Genomic DNA, 20,338 nt, shown 5'->3' on the forward strand with positions numbered 1-20,338 from the left:
CATTAGTTATCTTTAGCAAATTATTCAAATCCAATAATCAATTCTCAGTTCTTATTTTATAGTCTCAGTAGTATTTGGTAAATTTGGTGATATCCTTCTTTAAATTCAGTTTCACTGACTTATTATATGCATCTCTCTGATCTTCTTTTCTCTTCTTTCCCTTGCTACTACTACTCCATCTTCTTTTGCTGAAATCTTATTTTTTTGTTCCTAAATGCTAGAATGACCCATGCGCTCAGCTTCCTAACCACTTTTTTCTCTTTTATATATATGTGTGCACACACAAACACACATGTCCATATTTGTATACTCCTCTTTTCAAAAATTATTTATTAATTTTAGTGGGAGAGGAAGGGAGAGAAAGAGAGAGAGAGAGAGAGAGAGAGAGAGACGAACATTAACTTATTTTTGTATGTGCCCTGACCAGGGATTAAACTAGCAAACTCTGCACTACCAGACAACACACTAACCAACTGGACTATCTGGCCAGGGTGTATTTTCATTTTTTTTGTGAGTTCATCTAGTTTTGTTATACATAGTTGATTTTCAAGTTTATAGCCTGATGTGTTTTAGGACCTTACAAATAAGTGGCTGATGACATTTCTTTTAAATGATCTCAATATATCCAATACATAAATACTTTCTAGTATAAACAAAATCTGGTTTTCCCATCTTTGCATTAATCTTTTATTCATTTTCTGAAACTAAGAAGTAATTAATCCTTTTTACTTTCAATCTCATCCTGAACCCAATTCATATGTCTGGAAAGTCGACTTTCAAAGAATACGTTGAAATATACCTCTTGTCTCCACTGTTACCATGATCACCCTAACCCCAGTCACCATCATCTCTGACATGATCTACTTCAGTGACCACCATAGTAGTGTGTTTATTTCCAGTCTGGTTTACCCCCCATCTAGCCATCAGAATTTTCTTTTGATATCTCAGATAAGATCATATCACTCCAAGATTCAAAATTCTCTGGTGGTTTATATCACATTTAGAACAGAATACATCTTCCTGACTCAGGTTGTAAGGCCTAATGAGTTTTAATTTCCAACCTAAACTATTTCCTATTTCAGCCATGCTGACTCTTCTGCTTCCTTCAAACTTTCTTAGTTCCTTAAAAAAACATCTAGCTCTTTCTTGCCTTAAACATTATTTCTACACCACAGAGTACCTCGTTCTTCTCCACATTGCACTCTTCCCTTCCTGTCTTTATTGAGCACTCTCCTTGAATATTACCTCTTCAAAGAGTCCTTCCCTATGCAAAGTAGAAGACCTACCAGAATCTACCATTCTCTATTTTCTTATTTTGCTTTGCTCTTTCTTCATATCATTTATCACTACTTTGAATTAGCTACATATGTCTTCTGAAATATTGATTCACCCAGAAGTGCCTGTTGCTCAGAAGAGATGCTGTGCATACATTAAGAGTTGTTTTAGAAACTGTTTTTGAACTATTTATTACTAGAACTATCATATCAATGATGTGAAGGATCGATCAGCTGTTTCAAGATACACGGTAATGTAACCTTCCAGAACTGTTACTTTTAGTAACAGTATGTTGATAGATAAATAATAAGGTAATATCACAAAAAATGTTTAATATTTTACATATGTGTATTTCCTCAATGCTTATTAATTTATTATTGTGCATAAATTGTGTAATTGTGCCATTGTTTTCATATCAGTAGATAGTGTATACCTCAAATGTGCCAAAGAATAGAATCGGTTATAGAGCAAAAGACCCGTCTTCTTCACTGAGGTGCTCTTAGGGTAGTAGAAAGTACAATATTTGAGTACTGCTGGCAATTAATGATATAAACAGAATATTAAGAAAACATGAGTATTTATATACAAATTTCAAAAGACTGTGATAGTCTTGTAGTAGAAAGTACAATATTTGAGTACTGCTGGCAATTAATGATATAAACAGAATATTAAGAAAACATAAGTATTTATATACAAATTTCAAAAGACTGTGATTGTGGAGATCTTGATGATTAGATATAACGAGAACTCCTTAAATGTAGGCTTTAAAGGGATTTGCAGTTTTTAGACATAGGTCTCAAATTATAATTTAAAATTTAAATTAAGACATCCACTTATATAAAAGTCTAACAAGTAAATGTAAAATTGTAGTTCCAAAACATATTGATTATGGTACAATTTCACAAGAGTAGCCCAGGAATAATTACCATGGTCTACATGCCATGGGAGAACTGTTTAATTTTTGCAGGCCACATTCCGAGCATCTTGAAATAATTGCCTTATTGCTTCAGTCCAGAAACAATCTTGAGTGATTTGTTGCAGGTTAGCATCTTTGTTGATGTCTGTACTATAAAGAGAAATGATAAAAGTACCAATAGATAAATATTTTATGGTTCTGTATAATTCTCAGAAGAAAATATATCATTTGTATTTTAACCCATTTGTGTAAAATATGTTATTTTTATTTAAAGGATATTGTAGGAACAATCATAACCATAACAAATGATATCTTAGGATTTTGCTATTATTTTCACACAAAGATTTCTCAGAATAATTCTATATATTTTCCTCGCTCTTTCATAAGTGTTCTGCATATGAACAGTATGCCTGTATTTCTTCTATATCTGTGTCCACAAGAGTTGAATACAACACCCCGTCTCTAAAATTATTAAATAATTTACATTCCAAAGAACTAAAGCCTACATTTTTATTCATAAGATATTTTAGAACTCGTTTAAATGGATACATAAAATAAATATAGATCATAAAGGCAATTCAATATTTTTATCTTGTTGGTAAATAAATAAATAAAATATTGAAAGTATAAGTAAGAATAAAATCAAGAACAACTAACACAATAATTTTATCTATTTATTAAGCACATATTCGGGTTCAAGTAATGATTAAGTAAGTGGTTTACAAATTTTCCCCATTTAATCCTCATAACAACCTGTGATATAGATACATACCAAGTTTGTCCCTTTTAAATAGGTTAAGAAACTGAGGCATAGAATCGTTATGTAGTTGCCCATAATCTTTTAACTAACAAGAGGATTGATATTCAAATTTAGACAAGCTGACAGAAGATCCAGTCTTAGATTAGCATCTACATCCTTGTTAAATTCTCATTCATTCTTTCACTCATTCACCTTCTGTTAAGACTGTAATGAAGACTATGCTTTCATATCCAGATTATCAATAAGTAATTCCTCACCCTGCTCCATTTTAGCTGTGTCAATTTAGACGGATTATTTACTCTTTCTGCTTTGGTTTTTTTCATCTAGAATAGGAATATTAAAAAGAAAATACCATACTGGACAGTAAAATAAGATAATAGGTATTAAACAATGCATGGCATAAAAATTACTCAGCAAAAGATAATTTTTATCTAAGAAATGTTTACAGAATACTAACAAGACACCTTGCTTATTGCTAGAGAGGAGATAGCTCTCCTGCCTTGCCTAATAAAATCAGTACTATGTGTTAGTGACACAGACACTTCCCACCCATTTTAGAACCTCTATCTGTAGTTATCATTTATTCAATAAAAATCTCCTGAACACTTAACATGTGCTAGCTACTAGGTACTGAAAGATCAGAGATGTGTGTGTGTGTGTGTCCAAACCTACTATTAACGTATATTTGGGCATTTCTGGAAAACTCATGAAGCAAATCTGATTTACATCCATTGTATGACGTGCGAACACCTCTTAAAGGAAAAACAATAACTAAAACTCACTGACTGTTAAATAATGTCAGTTTTATTTCAATAGTGTTCAAGTATACATGCTAGCCAATTTAATCCCACAGACCTCTGCAAGCAAGGCCAATGGAGATTGAATAATTTGCTAAAGATGACTTATTGATTATGTTGTAAAGTCAGTGTCCAAATAGTCAATAAGGCTGTGCACCTGCACTGAATAACATACAATTTTGGACTAAAAAAAATATGTCATAACCTATGATTGAAAAAGTTCCCTTGTATAGGATAGTGTTAGTTTTATTTACTGTCATTCTCTCAGAGACAACTTTCTCTGTTCTAGTGAGAGGGCACTATGCATAAATATATATATATATAATATATATATACATATATATATATATACACACATATATATATATTATTTTTTTATTTTTTTTCTGAAAATTTCTAAGACTGGGATTCAAGAAGTCATTCTATGTCACTTGTTTCATGGAATGAACAAACAAAATCAGAGTGGTATTCTACTTCCACAATATCATAGAGTATTACTCAAGCTTGACACCCATTGAAGGCTTCTATGAGGATGATGTCTGGTGAAAAGGGCAGAACCTGGAAAACAGGAATGGTATCCAACAGATAGTAGTGGCGATTTTGGCCAATTTTTCAGCCGTTGCCTAGACAGAGTAGCACTGGTGTCATATATGTCAGGAACAAGCAGAATCCATCGTGATGTGTGAAATTGAACAGAGTCAGTAGGGTGGTACTGAGAGAAGGAAGAGCAATGTGAAACAAGCAGACCATCCATGAGTCAGGTGTCACAACAACTCTAGAGAGCCAGTTGTGTCAATGAGTACAGGTGTAATATCGACCAGTATTCTCAGAAATACTTGTGGGATTCTTTTAATAGACAGAATAAAAGCCATTGAAATATGGATATTGACTCTGAAAAAATGCTAATATTATGAATATGTTGGTGCAACCTTGAATAACAATGTTTCTGTCAAGTATGGACTGTATACGTACAATGATATTGGTCCCATAAAATTATAATAAAGCTGAAGATTTTCTATTGCCCAGTGACATCCTAGCTGTCCTAACATCATTACCCTCATAATATAGCAAAAGGTTGCAAAAGTCATAAAGGCTGTGGTAGAGATGACAAACAGCTGTAACCTGAAGTGTGGCTGAGGATGACATTGAGGAGCTCCTGAGGCATTTACTGATGAGAAGTTGTAGGAGCTGAAACAGGAACGTAGGGCTGAAGAAAAGGTGAGAGAAAAGGAAACTTCAGGAGAAGAAAAAAGAAGAAGCCTCCAGGCCTGACCTGTGGTGGCGCAGTGGGATAAAGCGTCAACCTGGAACACTGAGGTTGCCGGTTCAAAACCTTGGGCTTGCCTGGTCAAGGCACATATGGGAGTTGATGCTTCCTGCTCCTCCCCCTTCTCTCTCTCTCTGTCTCTCTCTCTCACTCCTCTCTCTCTAAAAAATCAATCAATAAATAAAAAATATATATATATATATATAAAAGAAAAAGCCTCCAAGAAATCTGTTAGGGAAGTATTTAGTAAAAGCTGTTTTGTGCATCTCAACAAGCTTTATTTTTAAAGAGTTAAAACAAAAATGTAACTCAATACTGAACAGTTTTCATTTATAGAAAGGACTGTTCATAGTGACAACAAGCTGATCTATAATGAGAAAAAGAAATAAAGTAATCAAACCAGGCCCTTCAGAAGGTGTTCCAGAAGAAGGCATTGTTGCCATAGGACAGGGGTCGGGAAACTTTTTGGCTAAGAGAGCCATAAACGCCACATATTTTAAAATGTAATTCCATGAGAGCCATACAACAAGCCATGTGCATTACGTATTATCCAATAAAAATTTGGTATTGACCCGGAGGACAGCTGTGATTGGCTCCAGCCACCCGCAATCATGAACATGAGTGGTAGGAAATGAATGGATTGTAATACATGAGAATGTTTTATATTTTTAAAGTTATTATTTTGTTATTAAAGATGTGTCTGCGAGCCAGATGCAGCCATCAAAAGAGCCACATCTGGCTCACGAGCCATAGGTTCCCAACCCCTGCCATAGGAGATGATGGCTCCATGGGTGTTACTAGCCCTAAAGACCTTCCAGTGGAGAAGATGTGGAGGTGGCAGAGAGTAATACTGATGATCCTGACCTTGTGTAGGGCTAGCTACTGTGTGCCTTTGTGTCTTAGTTTTACACAAAAAAATAAAAAAAAACTAGTTAATTAATTAAAAAAACAAAAACGCTTATAAATAAGGCTATACAATTATACAGAACTGTGCAGTGATAAGTATTACAGTAGTACCTTGAGATATGCATTAAATTCTTTCTGTAACCAAACTTGTAAGTCATTCAACTCGTATATCAAACTGCCGATACTGGACCCATGTGCCAACACGCCAACTAGCAGCAGCTTCGCGAGTCACAACTCGTACCTCGGAATTTTGCTTGGATCTCGAACAAAAATACGGACCCAGTTGCAGCTCGTATCTTAAAAAGTATTGTTGGTCTGCTCATATCTCAAAGCACCACTGTATTATAAAAGAATCAAAAAGTTCCAAAATTTAAAAAGTTTATAAAGTAAAAATATGACAGCAATCTAAGATTAATTTATTATTAAAGAAAGAAATGCTTTATATAAATTTTGTGAGGACTACATGTGCAGTGTTTATAAAGTCTACAATAAGTGTACTGCCCTGTGTTTGGCCTTCACATTCAATCAACACTCACTAATTCACTCAGAGCAACTTCCAATCCAGCAATTCTCATTCATAGTAAGTGCCCTATACAGTTGTACCATATTTTTTGTCTTTTAAGCTGTATTTTTATGTGCTTTTTCTATGTTTAGGTATATTTAGATAGACAAATAATTACCATTGTGTTATGATCGCCTACAATATTGAATAGAGTCACATGCTTGTAGCCTAGGAACAATGCTATACCACATAGCCTATGTGCGTAGTAGGCTAGCCATCTAGGTTTGTGTAAGTGCCCTCAACAATGTTTGCACAGTGACAGAAATGCCTAATGATGCACTTTTCAAAATGTATTCCTATTGTTAAGTGATACATGACTGTACTCAAATTTTGTAAGTCAGATGTAGTCTCTGCCCGTAGGAAATCCATGGTCTCTTAGGTGAAACAGATATGCAAATATTCACTTAAAATGTGAGTCTATAATTGAGTTCTACGTGAAGTTCAGCAATAACAGAATCAGTGGGGAGGAAGATTAACTCCCGACTCAACATTCTTCCTTGTTCTTCTTCACATCTCTCCAAAGTTTTTTTTTTTATTATTATTATGATTGCTGCTGGAGTGTTTATATTACACAAAATAACCCTAAATCTCAATTCATGATGAAAGAAAATTTCTTCTATAATTACTCATTTGCTCACTCTCTCATTCTATGCCATGTGGGAGCAGAAAACAGAGCAGGAGAAATACAGTTAATTTAAAAATTTTGTACTAGTCATGTTTTATATAATCAAAGTCATCATCCATATTTCTAACCTATGTTATTTTGTCTGTAAAGCTTATAACATACAGCCTTCTTGTGCTTAGGAATGCTAGACAGTACTTTAACACTGCACTTAGAGGCCTCTTTAAACAACAAAATTACCAAGAAAAAGCACAAAAATGCACAAACTGTGGCAATACAAAAAACTGCAAAAGATGTAAGAGCTGAAACAAGCAGGTAAAAGTGTTGCCTTGCTTGATCTCAGTTGGAAATGCATGACCAGGGCAACTCTAAATTCCCTCTCTATGCATGTTGTTGAATGACTTAGTATAACAGGTGTTGATTTAGGAGATCCAAATAACTTTATTAGAAAGTGGATAAAATTGAAAATACAAAAAACTCAAATAATGAGGATTACTGTATTGGTCAAATAATATCATATAACTGATATCTATAAAATCTTTTTCACTTAAAAACAGACTAATTGGGATTTTAATGATAATTAAAATTGAATATATTTTAATCTGTTGAGATATCTTTGCTCACAACTGGTAATACATTATAAAACACATAAAATTATTCAAAATCTCTTATTTATCATGATATAGTAGTAACTCACAATGTACATAATACTTTATAATATAAGCATATATACATCATAAATGTGTATACACACATGCATACACATATAATTTCATAGAAACATAAGTACTGTATATTAATCAAAATCACCCCCAAATCTCTTCAGTCCTCTTCTGAAGAAATTGCCTCAAATACTTTTTCTCTAAATAAATTACAATGACGTATCATGTTCACCCAGTGAATCAGTGAATTTTAAGTTACTATGCAAGCCACAATTAATTATATCAGGAATTAATTTTTGGTTCAAAGGCAGCCTGGTTAGATCAGAATAAAAACCAACAACTCTCTTTGAGGTGGCTTGGTACACAATCATTTCTAACTGAAGTGGTCCATATTGGATGGTGATAAATTAGGTAAGTCAAATGATATTCCTTGACATTATTAAATTATGTTCATAGGGATAATTTGAAATACTACACTTCTGGTTTTACCTTATCCGATGTTTATTTTTCTATTTTTCTCTTAGCTTCATCATTGCAGTGTTGAAACACCAAACTATTATAAAATTCTTAACCCAGTTTCCTGTATCATGACATTTTAGCACACATCCTTATATTAAACTCCCATCCACAAAGATAAACTGTGACTGTCTGTTATTGGCAATAGGATTACAACTGATTATCTCCAAGGCAATTGAGGCTCAAAGCATTTGAGTGAATATCCTAAGGTAACAGAGTCAGAGGTGACATTAGACACAGATATAATATCCTGATATCAGGACTTCTATACATGCATACACAACAGCTACTCAATTTATACTACCATTATCAAGATTACAACAGAGGGATGTGTTCCACATGACTTCAGTGAAAGATTAAAATTATTTGTATGTTAAAAACCCACTAGAAAAGAAAAACTCAATATTTCTCTTAGGCATGTTTGATCTTCATCTATAATTTCATTGTGTTTTTCTTGGTTATCTAATCCTTTTTAATAGAAAACTGTTACATTAAAAGTGATACAGCATATTGGAATTGATTTGTGGGGAAAGAGGTCCTCTGTCTATACATGGGAGATAAAATATTCACAGATAAAAGAAAAACTCATCTTTAACCTCAGGCTTTCCAAGTAAAACATTACAAGGACAAAATACTTGACTTGATATTAATCAAGAACCAGCCTCCATAGATAGGAGAGACTTGAACAGGTTGGACTCATGACACGATGCTTGTGAAGCGTCTAGAAATACTGCCTGCCTGCTGAGACTCCTGATGCCTCCACTTTCATTGCCAAACCTGCTGTCTCTCCATGTTACGCTCTTGTTCCCACCACTTTATGCTCATGTCTGACGAGCCAAAAAGCACACTCAAAATCTATTTCTTCCAGGGACATAAATGCATTTTTAGCAACCAAATTATGAAACGTCAGGGCTCAAAATTAGTAACCATGATTGATTATACAACAGATCTTGTGTCTGGAAAGTGGGGGTCCAATCAAAACAGAAAGTCATGAATCTGGAGCTAAAGGAAAATTATTTCCTAAATCATAAGGTTGAGCAACAAAAATATAAGGTGTCTTCGTACTTTGAAGACTGGCATAGTATTTTAGCAATAGTCATCATTACAATTGCTTAAATAATATCTAAACAGACATATAAGAACTAGATTAGAATGAGAAATAAGAAAGTAGATCCTATTTCATAGTCAGGTAAATATGTATTTAATTAGCTTTTACAATTCATTTGTTTACACATATAGAGATGTAAATATCAAAATTCTACATATTTTCTTAACTTCATTAATAATTTTTATTTTATATTATTAAAAATAAACACCAGAAATGTTTCATGTGCATTTATTGTTTTATATATTTTTTTTAGCCTTTCTAACTACTAAATTGAATCCATGTATTTATATTTATATATTTAGTACCTACCATAGGTTGTACACTATAATCACTATGATTGCAAAGGTGGGATGGACTGTGGGTGGGCAAGACTGAGATAATCTTCAAGTTAGAAGGAATTTGGTGGATAGCTTGGGAAACCTGAACCAAGCTAGTGGCAGCAGAAAGAAAGGGAAGGAGCCATTATTTAAGAAATACTTAGTATTGGCCTGACCTGTGGTGATGCAGTGGATAAAGCATCAACTTGGAACGCTGAGGTTGCCGGTTCAAAACCCTGTACTTGTCTGGTTTAAGGCACATATGGGAGTTGAAGCTTCCTGCTCCTCTCCCCTTTCTCTCTCTCTCTCTCTCTCTCTCTCTCTCTCTCTCAGTCTCTCTCTCTCTCCTCTTTAAAATAAATAAAAAGAGAAATACTTAGTATTTATAAAGAACAAGATTCAGTGATTAATTAAAACAATGTATTTGATAAGATATCTGATTATTTAATCCTTTTGAACTTCAATTTCTTCATTTATAGAATTAAAATAACAAAAGTACCTATGCCATAGGGCTGTTGTGAAAGTAAAATAAGAGATATCTGACTTTTCATATTGTAGATTCAGAAGACTATAAGAGGATAACACCTGGCTGTCTAGCTTTTGCAAATGGTACTTTTCAGTACAGCAGAAAATGCACAGAGAGAAAAGAATCTTAAAGGAAGATGATTTCTCTTTTCTGTTTTCTTTGTCCCTACTGCCGTCATTCTTATCTAGTGTCCTCACTGGAGACCTGGGAAGAGCGGGGCTTCCTTTTGCATTTCCACAATATTACTCAGATCTCAGACAGAATATTTTTAAACTAAATTTCAGACCATGTTATTGCTTGATTTTATAATGGTCAAATAGCTATGTTTGGGATCTTTTATATTTATTTAGAATAAATTAAAGCCTTAGGATAGGGACTCAAATCCTTAACATTGGTACTAGGTGTTCCCAAACTCTACAGCTTCATCTCCCAAATTTTACTCCCTGCTTTCTTTATTTTCCACTGTTCCAAATTTCTCTCGGTCTTTAAAGTATAAGATAGGATTTGACTGCCCATCATTTCTAGATTCTTAATTTGAATTTTGATGTTTGTTTATTTATTTAACTTTTTCATCCTTTAGAGCTCTCAACATTTATATTTTTATAAAATATTTATTGAATGCTTACTGTACACTAGGACTTTGCTAAGAACTTTACATGAGATGCTTTATATAATGCTTACAAACCTATGTTAATAAAATAATTATTATCTCTGTTGTAAAACATGGAACCTGAGGCATAGAACTTGAATAACCTGTCTAATGTCATGCATATGCTAAGAGTGAAGTAAAGATCTTGAGGAGAGACAGAATGTTTTTAGAATCTTAAAGTTTCTTCTTCCAAGATATTTATTAAATAAAAAATGAAAGCTTTCTATGGAGGAACCCAGAAGACAAAACCTTAACCAGATGATCAAGGTAACATCATGGATAGTAGTAGTAATATCATATCTGATTTTGTGTACTGAGAAGAACGTATCATCACATCTTTGTTATTCTTGTTCAAGTGTGTAATGTCAGTCTAATAAGAAGAAGACACATCAGACAGACACAAAGTCAAGAATATTCTACAAAATAATTGACCATCACTCTTCAAAAGCATCAAGGTCATGAAAGACAAGGAAAACTGAGGACATGTCACTGATTGGAGTGGAGGAAGGAACACAATTATACTACTCGGGATTCTCAAACAACAAAAAAGAAATTGTAGGAAAACAACAGTGAGTTTTGAGTAAGACCTGTAGTTTAGTAGTAGGTGGTATTTTACCAACATTACTTTCCTGGTTTTGTCAATTGGTAACATTGGGGCAAGCAGAGTGAAGTGTTTGCAGAAGTTCTCACTATTTTTGCAAAATTTCCATATTTTAAAATTAATTAAAAATTTAGAAGTTGAATAGAGATAGGAGGAAGAGAATAAAGGGGAGGAGGAAGAGAAGAGAGAAGATCAGAGGTCAGGAGAGAAGCCTAATTGGAAATTAAATAAAACCTTCTACATTGAACTCATAGAGGTAGCTGAAGCATAGCGGTTCCCATTTACAAATGTTCCTTTTAAAAATATTGACATCTTTTTCTAAATTTATTTTTTAAAGATTTTTATTCGTTCATTTTAGAAAGGAGAGAGTGAGAGGAAGAAGTGGGGAAGAAGCAGGAAGCATTGACTCCCATATGTGCCTTGACCAAGCAAGCCCAGGGTTTTGAACCACAACCACAGTGTTCCAGGTTGATGCTTGATCCACTGTACCACCACAGATCAGGATTGACATCTTTATTATTGATTATAATCTTTATTATTGATAATAATTTTAAGTAATATAATAAGCTTCTTTTATCTGATTGTGTCAGAGAGAAAGTTGTTCTATGAAAGGACATTCTAATAATGATAAATTCCAATCTCCCTCTTCCTTTCGAAAGGTAGAGCGGCTAAGGGACAGAGAGCTTTAGAATATACACAGTTATGTATAACATCTTTGAAACTCAGTACATTGAGAATAATAATATCTGTGCTACTGAGTATAATCGAATTAAATGTTACTCTCACCCTTAAATATTAATATGAAGTCAATGCAAAGGTTACAACCACCTGAACATGGGTTTCTGTGAATGTTTACTCACACAGTGTATTGATGTGTGAATACCTTTCTTGTTCTTGCACTAGATACTCTCAGTTGGTAAGCACAAGTCTTTGTGCCTTTTTCTAATTTTAATTTTTTCCTCTGCTTCTTTGCTATCAGTAAAGTTGTCAAAGTGCTTTACATCCAATAATATTATTAATTTTGTATAGGTCACAGCACATGGTGAGAACTCAAGAATTTGGCAAGTGACCAAGTGAAGGAAGAAGCATATAAATGAATTAATTAATGCTTCTAATATTTCATGGATTGTGAAGCTAATTTGAGGAAAATTTAAAGTTCAGTGAGACACTGAAAAACATTTTCAATAATGCTTTTAAGACGCTGTTTGTGTTTTCTTGCTGGTCCTTTATTTTATATCAGAAATCTACCTTTCTTCAATAAGAAATCACTATATAATTAACAAATGTATTCATTTTTTAAAGATAGAGAATGGCCAAATTTTTTTTATTTTTTATTGAACTTGATGGTGTGACATTGTTTAAAATTATACAGGTTTCAGATGCACAATTACACAATACATCATCTATATATTTCATTGTATGTTCATAACGCCAAGTCAAGTCTCCCTCCATTACCATCTAACCCCTTTCTACAATTTTCCACTTTTCCCACCACCTTTCAATTCTGTAACTTCTACAGTGTTATCTGTGTCTATAAGTGTCTTTTATAAATTGTCTGCAAAATTTGTCAGTAAAATTTTCTAATTGAACTTTTTTTTTTTTTTTTTTTTTTTTACAGTCAGAGAGACAGATAGAGACAGACAGAAATGAAGCGAGATGAGAAGCATCAATCATCAGTTTTTTGTTGCAAAACCTTAGTTTGTTCATTTCTCCTCATATGTGCCTTGACCGTGGGGCTACAGCAGACCAAGTAACCCCTTGCTCGAGCCAGCGACCTTGGGTCCAAGCTGATGAACTTTGCTCAAACCAGATGAGCCCGCGCTCAAGCTGGCAACCTTGGGGTCTCAAACCTGGGTCTTCCACATCCCAGGCTGAACTTTAATATTTTATTAAAGATATTAAAATTCTGTCACTTAATTATAATTATGTCCTTACATGTTCTTAATTTCAAAAATAGACATTCATAATTTCTTGATCTAAAATCAACAGCATTAATTGCTCCACAGGTATATTTTTATGCTTTAAAAAATATGATATACAAGTATATATTTCCCTTTTTCTCAGAGATATAAGTTTAGAAAGTAGCAGAACAGATTTAGAACTATATTGCAAGTCTTTTCATTGATTTTTCCATTATATTTTATTATTTACAAAATATTGAAAGCCAATAATTTTCTTGATGTTCCAATATGATTCTCACAACTGCTTTTATATTGAGTCATCAGCTTGCTACACCCCTATTCCCTCGAGCACTCTAGTCCAGAATTCTTAGATTACTGAGCAGAGTCAAGCCTATATCTTCCAGGAATATAAGTAAGTTTACCCTTTCAATGGGAGGAACAGGGAGCTGCTGTGAAAACACAGGGACCAGGGCAGCTTGTCTTCTCTAACTGCTACCACTGTTTTACCACTTAAGGACACTTTAGCTTTTGTTACAGCTTTATTTTTTTGTTATAATCTTCAAAGGACCTGAAAATGGGTTATTTGCCCTGACCATGTCTCTGTGCATCCTTCACTAATTCTCTCCTAGTCTCAAGGCTCTCTTGGTTTGACAGTGATTTTATTTTTATCAATAGAAAGAAACACTTGAATCTGATATTCTGACATTATTATCTTTTATTGTGTTTATTCAATTCCCCTTTCCTTTGTGCTCTTACTTCTCCTGTTTTGGAGCTTGGCTTTTCCAGAATGAATAATAGTAATAGTTTGTGTTTTTCTGAAAAACCACTGCTACAGTTTGGTTACCAAGAGGGCCATTCCATTGTTGTTTCTACAATTTAACATTTGGATTGGCAGATGGGTTAGAAAAGACTTTGCCTAGGGTGGGGTCGTTTAATATATTGCTCCATTCTTGCCCACGCAAGACTGTAAAGGAAAAAAAATAAAGGGAAGACAATGATATGTATTGTGTTTATCTTACCAAAACCTCAGTATGTGTCCTTAATAATATTTGAAAACATTTTTTGTGTTTAACTCCATCCATCTGATGCCATGTGATTTATATATTAAGTAGGCTACCAGAAATTTGCAAAATGCAAGAGTCAAGTGATGCATCCTTTTCCAAGAGCCATTGGAGTGAAGTGCAACTACATAAAAGGCCCTTGGTTAACTTTTTGTGATGCCAGCCTCTTGCCACGATGATGACTGTAAATAAGCCCATCTTAATGTCTCTACAGCTAAAGAGGTAGATGACAGGGGGATTCAGTTGAGTGATTGGAACAAACCCCTATGTTAAGCTCTTCTAAATGCTGACAAAATGATTTTTCTAAAATGAAAATCTAATTATGTTATTCCTTGTTTACCACCAGTAATGATTTCCCATCACATTCAGGATATCACTGCCTTAACATTTCAGAGATACCTTGGCTACCTTTTTAGTTTTTCATACTCAATTCTTAAAAGTCAGTGGCTTATACTCCTGAACCCACTAGTTCAGAAAAGAATAATTTTCACTGCCTAAAAGTATGGAGCTGTTTCATGCTTTTGTTGATTCAGTTATGCAAAATGGTCTCCTCTATTGTTTCCTGAGGAAGTTCTACACAGCTTTCAAAGTCAACTCTAAAGAGCTTTGAAGCTTTCAGTAAGTTATCTCTGCAGACACAGCTGTTAAAATCAGCTTGGTTTGGTTTAGATTTATAACTATGTTTATCATTACAGTGATTATATTTTATATGTATTGAAACTTCAAATATATTTTTAAATTTTATTATATAAACATGTTAATTTAAAAACATTTCCTCTTATTAAGTAGGAGAAATCTATTTTTGGTAATATTTGCTATATTTTAATTTATTATTCTAGTTTTGTATCTATTATTGGGCCTGGCACATTCTGAGCTGTAAATAAAATAATCTGCTCTTCAATCCACTCTTAAAAATATATATATTTTTTATCATAAAGTATGCCAAATTTACCAATTTGCTGTGTTGATTTGGCTTGAGAGTGTTTGGACTTGGAGGGAGGGAAATCTCTCAGTAATTTTTTAAGCCATTAATGTATGTAAGTATGTGCTTATTTACCTAATTCAGATGTTTACCTACGGTGGTGATTTTCTTTTTCTCTTAAGAAAATTAACATTTGATTCTTGCTTTCAAAATCTCAATCTAACTCTCTTTCCCTACCTAATGCATTGTACATTTGGTTAAGAGTGAGCTTCTTATTTTAACACAAATTATCCAAAAATACAAAAAAAAACTGATTAAAGAAAAACTACCCTCATTTTCACCCCACAGAATACATTAGAAGAATAAAAAAAAAGAAAGATTATTTTGGAAATAAAAAGAAATAATGAACAATGTAATGAATGATAATGTCTTTTGTGTGTGTGTGTGTATGACAGAGACAGAGAGAGAGAAACAGAGAGAGGGACAGACAATGACAGACAGACTGGAAAGGAGAGAGATGAGAAGCATCAGTTCTTCACACCTTAGTTTTTCATTGATTGCTTTCTCATATGTGCCTTGACTTGGGGGCTACAGCATACCAAGTGACCCCTTGCTCAAGCCTGTGACTTTGGGTTCAAGCTGGTGAGCTGTGCTCAAACCAGATGAGCCCGCACTCAAGCCAGCGACCTCGAGGTTTTGAACCTGAGTCCTCTGTGTCCCAGTCCTACACTCTATCCACTGTGCCACCACCTGGTCAGGTAACAATGTCTTCAAGCTATATAATTCCATTGACTTCACTAATTTTGTATTTTATAATTTATGTCTATTTGTTTTTCTAAATAATATTATGCACCACAAAATATTCATATATTTAGTTAAGTTCTTCACCAGTTATTTTATCATGAAATACTAACAAACAAACATATCTTCATAGAGTTCTTTATTCTGACAGATAAAAACACATGTCTCTATTTAATTTATATATAAGATAAAGTTAAATCCAACTTGTCTATAGTAATGAAATGACTATGCACATTAAAATATACAAGTTATAGAGTTCTGTGATAAGTACAGCTCATTATAACCACATATGCCTCATTTTGAATGAAAATATATTTGTGTATATTTACAAGGGAGCATGATTCACCAAAATTCCTCTCACGACTTGCATTTTATCATTTAAGATAATTCAGAAAGTGACCTAAAATAAGCATCAATGTTTATATATTGGTTTTAAACTTTATATCTGGTCCCTATCCAAGAACACACATTTCACTTGCAAACATATCTAATGATTTTTATTAAAAATATGTATGTGTGATTTTTAAAAGTCACTTCGGGAAAACTCTTAAGAATTAGTAAGATTTAGATTCAGCTGAGTCTTCTCAAAGGCAAAATCCATATCTAAAATAAGTAAACAACTATATTCTGTTTATAAGCTTTTAGAATGATTGCTGTGGCTTACTACACATTTATCGCTAGTGGATAACATCATCTCATTGTCAATTTCACTGTGTGAAGCCTCAGGGACTATGCCATACCTGTCAAAATTCTCAATGATTTCAGGATGTTTTGAATTTCATATTTAGTATTCCTTCCTTCTCTGTGTGGGGGATATGTTCCCAGAATCCCAGTAAATATCTAAAGCCTTGATTAGTACAAAATCCTATTATATTATGCTTTTTTTCCTATTTATACATATCTATGATAAAGTTTAACATAATTTAGGCACAGTAAGAGATAAAAAACTAACTAATAATAAAATATAGTAATTAAAAACAGTATACTGTAATAAAAGTTATGTAAACATGATCTCTCTTAATATATCTTATTGTGCTGTACTTACTCTTTTTCTTGTGATAATATGGTGTGAAATTCCTATGTGATGAGATGAAATGAACGACGTAAGCATTACGACATAGCATTAGGCCACTATAGACCTTCTGATAATATGTACCGTGCACCTGAGTACTTCTCTTTGTAATATCCTAAATGCTAGCATCACTACTCTTGCATTATAGTGCCATTATTAATTAAAATAAGGGTTACTTGAATGCAAGCACTGAGATACTGCAACAGTGAAGCAACTGAATTGTCTAAGTGTCTACTTGTGGTTAGCATTAACAGCGTGGATATGCGAGAGAAAAGGATGATTCATGGCCTGAGTGGGACAGAGATGATTTTATCGTGTTACTCAGAACAGGGCACACTTCTAAATTTATAAATTGCTGGGTTATAAAATATTTCATTTAATGATTATGGACCAAGGTTTACCGCAGGTAAATGAAACCAAGGAAAGTGGAACCATGGATAAAGAGGGAATACTGCACGCGAGTGCGTGTGTGTTTTGTGTGTGTGTGAGTGAGTGCGCGCTCGCGCGCGCATGTGTGTGTGTGTATGTGTGTGTGCGCGTGTGTGCGTGTGTGCATTTTTATGGGCTTCCACTCTATTCTACCATCTTTCTGATTTCCTTTCTTTTTAACTTTCAATGTTTCTAACTGCAATTATAAGTTAAAATACATTAAACTATAACTGGTTAAACAATGAATGTTACACAATTAAGAAATTATCTTCCAGCATTTACATATTTCTGGTTTTTTTTTTCAGAAGTTCATGTGGACTGAGAGTTGTTACCATCCTTGTTAACCAAAACTCAATCATTAGTTCTGCAAAAAAATCAATTCGTTTCCGATGAGCAGTAGATTTTCTATAATAAAAATTTAATAATTCACAGGTTAGTAAAGTGACAAGCTAGGTGTTGAGGATCGTTATCTTGTCTATGGGACATCAGCTCCACAGATAGGTTCTCCAAAGGCATAAAAGTACCCACATTTGCCATTACTCACAGCTTATATCATATAAGTACCCGCTCCTACCCTTACGCACCCCCCCCCTTCTAAAAAATCTTGACCGATATCAACACCTACTTTATTTTTAGGAGTACAGAAGCCCAAAATTTTACCTCAAAATCATTGAAATCTGATATTCCAGCGGATATATTTTCATTTATACTTTATTACATGTTTTCTCTCTGTATTGGTTCACAAGCTTTCAAAATTTGTACTTGGAATATCTTTGTCAATCAGATACAATATTACTGTCTTTACAGAAACTCAAAATCAAGCAGTTTTGTTAAAAGGAAGAAGCATCTTGTGGCAGGAATATCACAACTGTGAAAATAACCAGTTACTGATGTCATTTAGTTTCTAATTAAGCTGATATAATCATCTATCTTGATTTTTTTCCCCAGCTGCTATATCTTGAGTGAATCCAATGTCCCAGAAATATGGATCTGCAATAAACAAAGACTATTTATTTCAATCCCTTCTGTTCACCTATGAGAAAAGTGATTTCTAAAGGAAGAAAATGAAAGCTATTTTCCCAAAGGCTCACACTTTAATGTAGAGGTATTGGTAAGTCTATTAAAAAGCCTCAAGAACGCTGATTTCAGTCTGTCAATTCTCATACAGCATGGGCGATATTATTAGTAAGCTAAGCAGTTTAGATTAAAGATAAAATATCTATAAACTTCAAAGTAATATATAAAAAATAAAATATTCAAACAATAAACTAATTTTTGTTTCTAATTTTTTTAAGTCGAAAGACCTGTCTATCCCATTTATTCCCTTGTCCTATTAGAAAAATAACTCAAAAAAAATGAATTAGAAAAAAAGCTATATCAATTGATTAATATGTATATTATTAGAGAACTTGAGCTTATATTCTTATATATGAAAAAATGCAATATAAACAATAATTTTATTACATTTAATTTTGTTACATTTAATTTTATTAAACTGAACTTTCAGTGTTTAAAAGTTAATATAAGTCATATAGTGGACTTTATATTATTTAAAGCACACAAAATAACCATACACACTTAATTGACTATTTCAGTTTAAGAATACTATATTTTAACAAACATTTTCTTTAGAAAACTTGGGACCATAAATTCTGTCTCTAACTCTTAAAGATGTAAATCTTCTACAGGCTTGGTTCATCTTTCTCAAGAACCTTGAAACCATCCGTCCTTTGCAATATAATCACAAAGAAAGATAAGGCCCTGTCTTCTAGTCTCTCTGTGTGTAGAAACCTAACCTCCATAAACACCAATTACCAACCACAGAGGGAAAAATCACATCCACCAATATTCCCTCTAAAGTCCTCCAGGACTTTTCCATTAGTTTATCCCAGCATTTAAAATTTTTGCTTTTATTTTAGAGGAGTTGAGTTCATTTTGTCACCCCTCTTGCAATAGCCTTAAACCCTATTGAAATGGTCTTAAATACAATTTTTCTTTACTGTTCAACTCCATTTGGTACAATTTTGCTGTGACCTAACTTTACTGTTTGTTAAATGTAAATTTAATGAACAAAATGTTTTACCGATTTCCCTTTAACATCCACTGTTCGAGTCCTGGTGGCTTGATAGCAGTGTTCTTCTTTGATACAAAAGAGAAACAATTTTTAAAGTACTTTTCAAATATGAAAAACATGATTTAAGTACTCCTATATTGATGATAATGCTAACACATATTAGTAAAAAATTATAAAGGCAAAATTACAGAATAAAAATAAATATATTTAAGGCTCAAATGTTTAACCTCTCTCATTATCAAGGCTCCTATTTCAGGGAAGTAACAAAAAAGCAAGTATATGAAAAGTAAGGTTCAAGTGATGTCAAATTGTTAGTCATATACAATGTGTTAATATTAAAAAGCCACAATGGTTCCATCTATCAAAAGTTGGTGTTTTCGTCGTTGTTGTTCATTCATGAAAAAAGCTTAGTGAAAGCTATTTTATTAAAACTGGAGAAAATCTTATCTATTCAAAGAATTAAACAGTGGGGATGACTCCAACAATGGAGTGACTGACAAAAAATATTACAAGTTTTCTTCATTTTTGTTTAACACAAAATGATTGTGCTTATTACAGCTTTATACCACCACTTTATTGCAGGAGCTGAGGAAG

At 33.3% G+C, this 20,338-nt stretch overlaps 1 long non-coding RNA gene across 1 annotated transcript in view; it reads right to left on the reverse strand.

The window, feature by feature from the left end:
• LOC136388710 (uncharacterized) overlaps nucleotides 1–20,338 on the reverse strand; it is a 68,809-nt gene that overhangs the window by 37,517 nt on the left and 10,954 nt on the right. The window contains exon 2 of the long non-coding RNA XR_010748203.1: nucleotides 19,754–19,809. This is a non-coding gene — a long non-coding RNA (uncharacterized lncRNA). The remainder of the gene's footprint in view (nucleotides 1–19,753; nucleotides 19,810–20,338) is intronic.

This window comes from Saccopteryx leptura, chromosome 1 (assembly GCF_036850995.1).
Source record: "Saccopteryx leptura isolate mSacLep1 chromosome 1, mSacLep1_pri_phased_curated, whole genome shotgun sequence".
NCBI lineage: Eukaryota > Metazoa > Chordata > Mammalia > Chiroptera > Emballonuridae > Saccopteryx > Saccopteryx leptura.